This window comes from Notamacropus eugenii, chromosome 4 (genome assembly GCF_028372415.1).
Source record: "Notamacropus eugenii isolate mMacEug1 chromosome 4, mMacEug1.pri_v2, whole genome shotgun sequence".
Lineage (NCBI taxonomy): Eukaryota > Metazoa > Chordata > Mammalia > Diprotodontia > Macropodidae > Notamacropus > Notamacropus eugenii.
In genome coordinates this window covers 108,949,191-108,961,053 of record NC_092875.1, presented here as the reverse complement: position 1 = coordinate 108,961,053, position 11,863 = coordinate 108,949,191, and the positions used below count along the sequence as shown (strand labels likewise).

Below are 11,863 nucleotides of genomic sequence, written 5' to 3'. Positions count from 1 at the left end.
AGAAAACACCATAAATTGACAGTGAGACAGGATGTGGCAATCACACTTTCGTTAAACAGAATATGGGGGCAAAAAGTCTGTAAAGAAAGAGTCAAATGGTGAAGAGTGATACAGAGACAGATCTCATAGAAATGGAGTGGTGAAGGAAGGCAGATGGTGTGGAGTAAAGGATAGGGAAAGGGAGAGGAAGAGAATATGACTCAAGTAAACATGGACTAGAGGTGGCCAGCATGAACCTGATTCAAATAGAAGAGTACTGGGGTTGGGGACGAGACAAGAGTTTATTTTTTTGTGGAAACAGACCAACTCTCTATGACACTTTGGAGATAGTTCATTGACATATCCACATCATCTCAAAGTCATCAGCTGATCTGGAACTATGGAGGCTGGATTTCGTCTGGAATTCCCATATCACGGGATCACAACCTTGACATCACCACCTAGATGGTTTCCCCTGATCCAGGACATATTACGAAGATATGAATTTTGGTTCACATATGATACAATGTGCAAATCATGCTCCTTTGACCTTTGAGACAGTTTGTACATGGCTTTCAGGCTCCTCTTTGCAATCTCACTTCCTGCTATTGTCCCTTTATAAATTTTGGTTCACATATGATACAATGTGCAAATCATGCTCCTTTGACCTTTGAGACAGTTTGTACATGGCTTTCAGGCTCCTCTTTGCAATCTCACTTCCTGCTATTGTCCCTTTATACCAATTACCTATAAATTTACTGAGCAGACTGATTAGAAAGAGGGGACCAGAATAAAGTACAATTTTAACACAATCTATTTCGTCCACTGCCTAATTTTATCAAAACTCTGCTCGGCTTAAACACATTTCTAGCTGGAGCTTAAGTCATTAGGAATTCAATATTCCCTAGGTGTACATGGCTGAATATCAGTCCTTTAAACAAATACTTTCTATAATTCTATACATAGGTATCTTGGAACAAACAACTTGGTTGCCCTGCCAATGCTCCAATGAAATGGTAATTCTCTCTCTTCCCATCTATTTCCAGGCTTCCAGGTCTTTCTTAGAGTCCCAACCAAAATGCCATGTTCTGCAAGAAGCCTACCTCAATACTGCTTCATGTTAGTGACTTCCCTTTGTTCATTTTCTAACATTTATCTTGATTATATTTTCTTTGCCCATACTTCTTTGCTTGTTGCTTGGCTACACGAATGTAAAAAGGGCACAGAAGGTCACTTACCTTCAGATGAGTATGACATAACTTAGAAAGTGATGGTTTGGGTGGGGAAAGAAGAGAAAGGAGGATGGAGGGTAAGGGGATCAAAAGGGACAGGGTAGGCTCCTGCTTCAGGGGTTGTGGAAATAATAGGATCATACCTTAAGAACTAGAAAATTGATTGGTAGAGAAACACTTCAGTTTTCCTCTTTTGGATATGAAGAAACTGGGGCCCAGAGAAGAAAGTGTCTGAGGTCATGAAGTTAGCATGTGTTTCTTCTAACCCCATGTCTGGTGCTCTTTCACTTGGTAGAGATTTCAGACAAATCAAGTCAACAAGCACTTTTATATATGTTAATGTGAAGGTTGTAAGTTCAATTCCGTGTGGACGGTCTCGGGCGGGTAAAGGTGGGAGCTTCTAAATCTTAGAGTTCTTACGAGGCCCCCCAGGAAAACAGCAGGGAATCGACAAGGTCAGACTGAGCTAGCTCGGCTAGCTCGGGTATTTCCGCCTCTTCCCGGGAGATACGTGATGGGTGGAGCCTCCCTGCTCTTGAGGCTGTCCCGGATTGGACACACCTGTTGTCTCCTAACAGGCTCGATATTGATATGTAAACTACACGACAGAGGGCTTAAGTAGGTCCAGGAAAGCCCGAAAAAGCTCTTGGGCGGAGGGCCACGTGTGAGCTTACTAGGCTCCCCATTTTCCTCTCTCTTCTCTCCCCTCCCCCTCTCTCCTCACTTATACTTCTACTTCCAATCTCTTATTGTAAGATCTTTGCCTCCTTGGGAGGTCCTTCTCTCTCTCCCTCCTAAGGAAGAAGCCCCTGCACTTGTAACCGAGACCCTGAAATAAAGCTCAACCCTTGTTCGACTCTGGAACGTCCTTTCTCTCATATGCGCACCCGGCGTGGCCAGCCAAAGACCTCGGGAGGTGAGGTAAGAAAGACTCGGGTAGCCCACAGGCCTCTAGGCCTGGCAGTTGGCGTCTCCGAACAGAGGACAGACACAGATTCCTGGGTGCTTTGGGAACACCCGGAAGGGGCTGTGAAAGAGGCGAGTCCCGAATCCTAGATTCGGAAGGAGAGAGAGTGAGAGTAGCTTCCCACACCCATGGGAAAAGGGCAGGGATGGGGAATCAATTGCCAGTAATAAAGCCAGAGGAACAGGAGGTCTGGGCTGAGATACTTTACAGGGAATGCAGGGAGGCGGGGGTCACTATAAAGTTAAACGACCTCCGAGAATTTTGTAAAAGGATTTGGAAAGTTTCTCCTTGGCTCAAGCAGACAGGAATATCAAGAGAAAGATGGGGAGCGGTCGGAGAACAAATGACCGCTTATGAGCAACAATGCCCCGGGGAGCTGGAGGATTTAGATTTCCTGATATACGGTGTAATTAAGAGCCTTTTGGAAGGGCCGGAGAGATTATCGGTCAAATATTTTTTCACAGTGTGAGGGGCTATTGACCACCATTAATAACAGAACACATCCTTTTTATGTTTTACATGTGCGCTCACATACCAATGGCACAGGACCAATTTTTGAAGGGAATCAAATAGCTGACAATTCACTATTCCTTGTAGGGCACACTGTGGAACCACAGGAAGGGCCCAAAAGGCTCATGATAGGTTCCACCTAGCCACAGAAGCCCTCTGCAAATTATATGGGATAACTCAGGAACAGGCCAGAAACATTGTTAAGAGCTGTCTCCAATGTATCCCATTCCACCCATCTCTAGACCAGGGTGTCAATCCTCGTGGCTTGGCACCCAATGAAATTTGGCAAATGGATGTCACCCATCTTAAGGGCCAGTGCATACATGTGACAGTTGACACATGGTCCGGATTCCTTATGGTGACTTTACAGCCAGGTGAATCAAGTGCTAAAGTAATTCAACATCTTTGGCACTGTTTTTCTGTTTCAGGTTTACCCTTAGAAATAAAGACAGATAACGGTCCTGCCTATACTTCTCAAACCCTTACACACTTCCTCCGCGATCTAGGGATTCGACATGTTACAGGAATCCCCTACAATCCACAAGGCCAGGCCATAGTGGAAAGGGCCAATCTCACCTTAAAGGCGATTCTCGCTAAACAAAAAAGGGGGAGATTAAGAGGTCGCCTAACACAATCAGAGCTTGATACAGCTGTGTATACACACAATTTTTTGCATATCTCAAAAAACTCACATACTACTCCAGCTATGAGACATTTTGTGACTATTCCAAGACAACCCCGCAAGGAAAGTAATACCCAGGCTGGAAATAAGGACACATGGGCCATGGTAAAGGATATGGCCTCAGGGAAATGGCAAGGTCCGTATAAGATACTAATATGGGGTCCAGGGTATGTTTGTGTCTCCACAGGAAAAGGTAATGCGTGGATTCCCATTAGAAGGATCCGTAGGTGGGAACCGATGTCGGAGACGGTGGAGACGCAGGAGGCAGAGACCCCGGAGAGCCCGGAGACCCCAGAGAAGGATCATGCACCACCTGAGCCTGCTGCTGACAGCTTTAACCTTGCTGCCCAGAGAGGAAGCAGCACTCATCACAACCACTGACATTGCTGCTGACAGCTTCCCATCTAGGCATCTCTTTCCACCGGCTGAAGGAGGATTTTGATATCACAAACCCAGGACATTGGGGGGGAAGGGGTGATCAACTTTTCGCCTGAATACCACAGGCTTGGCCATTCAGGCTTGGCCGTTGAGATCCATTTGCATGACTGAGGGGGTGGTGATGTGTAAGGCGCCAGCACTAGCTGCTTCTCTTAGAAAATGCTTTGGAATTAGTGATTGCCCTTTCTCTTACTGTAACTCAGCCATTTAGTTTCATCTTTGTTTTGTCTGATGCCTCCCTTTGTCAGTTGTGCTAGCTGCAGATTTCTGTGTAAATGAAGTCTTGTTGTGAGGTGCTCATATGCTAAAGGCCTTCCTAACCCACTTAAGCCTCCAACCGCTGTTTACTCTAGAGCCAGGTGCGCTCCGCGCATAACAAAGAAGGGGAGATGTGAAGGTTGTAAGTTCAATTCCGTGTGGACGGTCTCGGGCGGGTAAAGGTGGGAGCTTCTAAATCTTAGAGTTCTTACGAGGCCCCCCAGGAAAACAGCAGGGAATCGACAAGGTCAGACTGAGCTAGCTCGGCTAGCTCGGGTATTTCCGCCTCTTCCCGGGAGATACGTGATGGGTGGAGCCTCCCTGCTCTTGAGGCTGTCCCGGATTGGACACACCTGTTGTCTCCTAACAGGCTCGATATTGATATGTAAACTACGCGACAGAGGGCTTAAGTAGGTCCAGGAAAGCCCGAAAAATCCTCTTGGGCAGAGGGCCACGTGTGAGCTTATTAGGCTCCCCATTTTCCTCTCTCTTCTCTCCCCTCCCCCTCTCTCCACGCTTGTACTTCTACTTCCAATCTCTTATTGTAAGATCTTTGCCTCCTTGGGAGATTCTCTGTCCCTCCTAAGGAAGAATTCCTCTGAATTCTAGACCCTGAAATAAAGCTCAACCCTTGTTCGACTCTGGAACGTCCTTTCTCTCATACAAGCATCCAGTTTGGCCAACCGAAGACCTCGGGAGGTGAGGTAAGAATATTCGGGTAGCCCTCAGGCCTCTAGGCCTGGCAGTTAAGTCTTCATGATATAAAAAAAGGCAAAAATTGGACCTTATAATCTCCCCATCTATGCAAATACTGAGAAAACTCACAAGAATAACAAATATTGTCTTTTCATGTAGGAATGTAAACCATTCAATGTTAGAAACTCCTTTATGTTTTCTCTTTCCTGTTTACCTTTTCATGCTTCTCCTGATTCTTGTGTTGGAAAGTCAAATTTTCTATTCAGTTCTGGTCTTTTCATCAAGAATGCTTGGAAGTGAAGCCAAGACAGCAGATTAGAAATATGCACATACACTAACTCTTCCCCCGCAGTACATAAGATACCTGTAAGGAATGACTCTCAACAAATTCTAGAGAAGCAGAAGCCACAGAACAACAAAGTGGAGAAGGTTTCCAGCAAAGGGTGACCTGAAAGGCCTACAGGAAAGGTCTCTCACAATGGACTTACTAAAGTTGAACTGTTTACATTCCTGCATGAAAAGACAATATTTGTAACTCTTGAAACTTTTTTCAGTATCTGGGTAGTTGGTGGGATTATCCACACACATCCAAACATACACTCACAACCACAAACACACACACATAGAGAGAAAGAGGGTCTTACATGTTTTCTCTTTCCTGTTTATCTTTTCATGCTTCTCTTCATTCTTGAGTTTGAAAGTCAAATGTTCTATTCGGTTCTGGTCTTTTCATCAAGAATGCTTAAAAGTCCTCTACATGATTGAATGACCATTTTTCCCCTGAAGTATTATACTCAGTTTTGGTGGGTAAGTGAATCTTGGTTTTAATCCCAGTTCCTTTGAGTTCTGGAATATCATATTCCAAGCCCTTTGCTCCCTTAATGTAGAAGCTGCCAGATCCTGCATTTTGCTAGTTTTCTTTCTGCAATACTCAAATTGCTTGTAATATTTTCTCCTTGACATGGGAACTCTGGAATTTGGCTACAGTATCCTTGGAAATTTGTTTTTTCAGATATCTTTCAGGAGGTGATGTGTGGATTCTTTCAATATTTATTTTGCCCTCTGCTTCTAGAATATCAGGGCAGTTTTCTTTGATAATTCCATGGAAGATAATGTCTTTGCTCTTCTTTTTTTTTGATCATGGTTCTCAGGTAGTCCTATAATTTTTAAGTTGTCTCTCCTGGAATTATTTTCCAGGTCACTTGTTTTTCCAATGAGAGATTATACATTATCTTCTATATTTTTATTCTTTTGTTTTGTTTTGTGATTTCTTTGTTTATCATAAAGTCGTTAGCTTCCACATGTTCAATCCTAATTTTTAAAGAAGTATTTTCTTCAGTGACCTTTTGAACCTCTTTTGCTATTTGGCTAATTTTGCTTTGTAAAGTATTCTTCTCCTCGTTGGCTTTTTGGAAGTCTTTCACCCATTGAGTTAGACTATTTTTAAAGGTGTTATTTTCTGTAGCATTTTTTTGGATCTCCTTAACAAGCTATTGACTTCCTTTTTGTGATTTTCTTGCAGCATTCTCATTTCCTTCCCAAATTTTCCTCCACCTCTCTTACTTGAATTTCAAAATCATTTGTGAGCTCTTCCATGGCCTAAGACCTTTGCATATTTATTTTGGGGGTTTTGGATGCATAAGCCTTGACTTCCTCTGATGTTATGCTTTGTTCTTCCTCATCTGAAAGATGGAAGAAAATATATGTTCGCCACAAAAGTAACCTTCTATATATTGTGTTACCTTTTCTCCCTTTTTTTTGTTGAATTTTCCCAGCCGGTTTCCTGACCTCTGTTAAGAGAAGGGTATATTCTGGGCACCTGTATATTCTCAGTTCCTCCTGTGGCACAATCAAGGGAAAGGTGTTTACTCCTCTCCTGACCTGAACTCTGGTCTGGGAGCAACCAAAAATTTTTTGCCAAGAATCTGCAATTGAATTTCCTCTCCAGTGCTTCCACCAGGTCCACCACCAGTGCTCCTCTTCACCCCTGGTGGAGCTCAGGGCTGAAGATCAAATTAGTGACTCAATCCCCCAGGGGCTTTAGGCTGACATCTCCCAGGGTTGCCACTCAGGGCTGAGATTCAATCAGCCCTTCAATTCCCACAGGGGCTTTGGGTGGAGGGCTGTCTGTACCAGATTCAGGTGCTGTGCTGCTCACAGTCTCCTCATCACAACAGAAGGAAAGCTGTGCAGCTGGGGTGGAAATGAGAAGGGGCAGATGGGACATGGTGATACCAAGAGAGTGGAAGCCTCCAAACTCAACAAAGTCCTCAGCAAGGAAGTGATCCTTTCTGCTGCCTGTGAGAGGAACCACATTCCAGCTTTGACAGAAACTGGCTCTGTGTTTGCTTTTGGAGAGAATAAGATGGAGCAGCCAAACCGATGCCATAGCCAATACCAAAGTGACTTGTGGGGCTGAATTCAGTATGATAATGGACTGCAAAGGAAACCTCTATTCCTTTGGGTACCCTCAATATTGTCAGCTGGTACACAATACAAACAGGAAATTCACTACCAGGCCTCAGATGATAGAATATGACTGTGAGTTGTTCCATTTAGGTAGCCATTTTCACTGAAAAGAAAACAATGGACAGATTTTGCAAATCCCCAATGTCATTGTCTGAGACATAACCTGTGGCACCAATCACACGCTAGTTCTAGACTTTCAGAAACATGTTTTCTCTTGGGAGGTTGGAGAGGATGTCCCTCTGGGCTACGCAGAGCAGAAAGTCCCTTGCCTGGTGAAGTTCTTTGATTTTACCCCTATGGGGCTACACAAATCTACATTGGCTACACTTGCTCCTTTGCTGTCAGTGAAATTTGTGGCCTGTATTTCTGGGATGCTACCAGCACTTCTCAGAAGTCTGCCATGTATCCAAAAGCTGTGTAGGAACTCTGCGGTTGGACAATTAGAAGCTTAGCATGTGGGAAGAGTGGTATTATCTTGCCTGCCAAAGAGAACACCATCAACTGGGGCCCCATTCCAACCTTCAATGAACTGGGCTCTGGTGACCACAAGTCCAAGTCTTCCAGCACAGCCCAAGAAGTGAAAAGCCTGGATGGCATTTACACAGAGCAGGTTGCATTGCCTACTTGCACTCCTTGGTGATCCTGAGGGACCACTGAAAAAGAAAACAGAAAAAACTTCACTGACTATAATTCCAGCATCCTATCCTAATGCCAGAGGCAGCAAGGCTGCCAGCGGGTCTGTCTTCAGGCACTTCCAGGCAGCTGACATTGCCAATGCTCACTGGCACACAAAGAAGACAGATTCAGGAAAAGGTGGCCCTAAGCTGCTATTTCTTAGTCTTCTTGAGGTTCCAATTTATCAGCAAATTCAATGCTTACTACCAATTTACCGTAGGATCGCCAAAGGTTTTGTCTCTCCCTTTCTCTCTTTTCTGCCTTCTCCTACCACAAATGTTTAATTAAAATATTTCCTCTTAGTTGATGAGTTAGCATTCCTAAAAAACAAACATAAAAAACCCCTCCTTCAAAGAGCATCCATATAAAAATTCCCTCTTCCAAGAATGATATTTTTAACAAAGTCTCCCTCTTTCAAAAGCATCCTCTTTACCCAAATGAGAAAAGATTCCAGAGAGGTTCTTTGCAACTAAATACACTTATTCATGCAAGTTTTCCTTTCCTATTGAATCTAGCAGTGACAATTTACAGGGCTAACTCTTGTGTTAATAACCTAACCACTGAACTTTTATTTATTTTCCTTAGTACGTTTTATCTAGAACTGACATTTCATCATAGAAAGAATATCAGCCTTTTTTAAAGCTTTGAAACCCAGAACCGACTTATGGCAGAATACATGACTGCCAATATCCTGTCACTTTTAAGAGATGCTGAAAGACTTCTCAGCTCAAAAGCCATACTTCTCAGCCAGCTAAAAGATTTCAACCTTCTATCTTTCCAGAGTCACAGAATCAATATTGGAAGGAAAACCCAACATTCTTCCCAGCTAATTCATAGAATTTATCAACAAAGAGACTCTTCAACAATTCCCCAATCAATGATTATCACAAACCTTTGAAGATCACCAGTACGGGGAAAATCAGACATGATGATGTCAGGAATTCCATGGCATTTTGGAGAGCGCTCATTAATAGAGAGTCTTTTCTTTGCATGAAGCTGAAAACTTTACAATTTATCGCATAGGAAAAGTGGGTTTTGTTTCCGGAAGACACTCTTTATATCCAAGCACGTCTGGGGAAGGAGGGAGTACATTAATACTTGGAGCTTAGTTGAGTTTCTCTGGTTTCTGGTTGTCCCCTAGGGATACATGGAAGGCTGTGAATGAGACATAGACCTGATAAATTTTGATGTCATAAGGCTAGGTCAGAGGCAGGGAAAAGGGGAAGAAAAATGGAGAAAGGAGGATAAACAACTGTTGGGGGTGTAAGCTCAGTTCCATGTGGACAGTCTCGGGCGGGTAAAGGTGAGAGCTTCTAAAACTTAGAGTTCTCATGAGGCCCCCCAGGAAACAGCAGGGAATTGAGGAGTGAGATCTCGTGTATTTCCGCCTCTTCCCGTGAGAACGTGATGGAAGAGAGCATCCCCGCCCTCGAGACTGGCCCGGATCTGGGCACACCTATTGTTATCTCACAGGCACGGTATTCAGGTGCAAACGATACGGCAGGAGAGCCTAAGTAGGGTCAGGAAAGCCTGAAGGCGCTCTTAGCGCTAAGGGGCCCTTACAGGACAGAAGGCCCCTTTTCCTCTCTTCGCTCTTCCCTCCCCCCTCTCTCCCCACTTCCACTTCTGCTTTCATTCTCTTACTGTAAGATCTTTGCCTCCTTGGGAGATTTCTCTCTGTCTCCTAAGGAAGAGTTCCCCCTGCACATGTAACCAGGACCCTGAATAAAGCCTAACCCTTGTTCGACTCCGGAAAGTCTCTTGTCTCATACGTTTATCCAGTTTGGCCAGCCGAAGACCTGCGATAGGTAAGGTAAGACTCGGGTAGCCCTCAGGCCTCTAGGCCTGGCAAACAACATCTCAGGATATTGTGAAAATCCAGTTACCTTTGGGAAATGACTGAATGGTAGCTAGTTGGCCCAGGCAGTAAGGTTGCTGAGCCCAAAGTCGGGGACACCAGAGTCCACATCCTACCTCAAACATTTACTAGTTGGGTTACCCTGGACAAATCATATAACTTCAATTTCTTTGTATGTAAAATAGGGAAAATAATAGCACCTCCATCACAGAACTCTTATGAACATCAAATGAGATAACGTGTGCAATGCACTTTGCAAACCATTAATCCCTATATAAATATTAACATTATTATTGTTCTAAAGTGAATTTTCATAAATTAAATTCTCTTTTCTTACTTGCTTTTTTGTCTTATTAGCATCATTCAGATATACATTTTCCTAGGTTCCAGTCTGTGAAAAATTCAAAATTAATATTTTTGTGAGCAAACACAAGTGTACTAGGGAAGTCACCTGTTTAAAGAAACCCTGCATTGGTTCCTTTAGAAAGAAGGAAATTCCCACGAAATGGCTGGTTTGATAAGTTCTAGTTTCCATTACAGTGTAAAAGGATGTTTAGGGATTCTTTGATAGAAAAATGGTGACTGTACCTTGAGCCACCCTGCTCTCCTGGCCTTGGCTGCTATCAACAGAGACTGGTACCAGAAGACTATCCCTACTAAATAATAATTGATATCAGATGCAACCAGTTACAGACAAGGCAGGTCAAGGAAGAATGAGGTCATGTTGTGTGGCTTTCATTCTGCTTTAATCACTCAGCTACTCCCTTACTTGACCTGAGTCTTGTCTCTAAGGTTCAAAGCCTTGAAGGAAGGCAGACAAAAAGGAATCAATTGCTTTCTAATTAGCCACAGTGTATCTGCACAGGGGTGATGTTGGCCAATGTCCTATGCATGTGATCTTCCTAATATAGACCCCTGAGTGTTCCAGTCTGGATTACTGTGTCCCCTCCCTCCAGTCATGTTTAACATTTCATGAATAGGTTCACAGATGAGCAGAGGGTGTTAGTCAAAGGGTAATCACTTATACTGGAGGAAGGCAGTATATATCCCTTAGACCTAACTTGGTTCATAGCCATTATCATCCATCTTACTGCACTGGAATAAGACTTTCAGGTAAGCATTTTTTATCCATGTGATACTCTTGAGTGTGGGTATGATGGGTGGGGGTGTGTGTGGGGCAGAAGTTGAGTGTCATTGATGGGGAATGGGGAATCTCAATAGAGAGATGGATAAAACACTTCCTAAGTTATTTGCTTGTGTTAGGCTCCAAGTTATAACTACAGTTTGACAATGTGGGTGTGGCTCCAAGGAACTGTAGGCCTCTTATTCTGCAGTACCCTGAACCAACACAAGACAACCAGCTCCTGCTTTCAAATCTAACCACTATGCAGAGATGGCAGGAAGGTTCCTCTCTATCTTTGAGTATATGTGTGTATCGTGGCAGGAAATAAAGACACTAATTCAAACATCATATGTGGAAGTCCTTTAGCTAGATGGAAATAACTAATCTCTCTAGGCTGTAATGCTTTCAAAGGACCTTTCTGCAGCAACCCTCTGAGGTGGGTAGCCTAAGTTTCCTGGTCCTCTCCTTGGGTTTGCATTTAAATGACGTATAGCTGTTCAGAATTGTCACTCTCACTCTTTCCTTTAGTCATCAAAGGCAAAAGTCAAGATGAGCAGGGATGACTAAGGAGGCAATAGATGACCTTTATCTTGTCAGATCATAGTCTTTTCCAGGCCTCAGCTAATCTGAGGCAAGAGCTAGGTAAGAAGTAAGACAAAGGATGGTGTAATTTACCATTTACTACCACAAAAGTATCAATCTTGAATTAACTAATTTGCTTGAGGGGAAAGGGAGAGGATATGGAGTAGATCCTGCCATAGTTAGTGTAAGAAGTGAAAAAGGCTGCAGAAAAATAAAAAACAACAGGCTGTTGCTTGCCATTTGGTGAAAGGATAGAACACCCTCAAATACAATTGCAGGCAGCTGGCCTGAGTCAGGTGTTTCCTGCCAGCTCTAAGATTCTGATTGAGGTTCTTCAGGGATTGGTCACTTTTCCCCTTATTATGTAAGCATTGTCACTGGATACCATGGGAAC

General features: G+C 43.5%; 1 pseudogene; it reads left to right on the top strand.

Annotated features, from left to right (window-relative positions):
- LOC140502304 (protein RCC2 pseudogene) overlaps positions 1 to 7,940 on the top strand; it is a 36,466-nt pseudogene extending 28,526 nt beyond the window's left edge.
- The last annotated feature ends 3,923 nt before the right edge of the window (positions 7,941 to 11,863 follow it).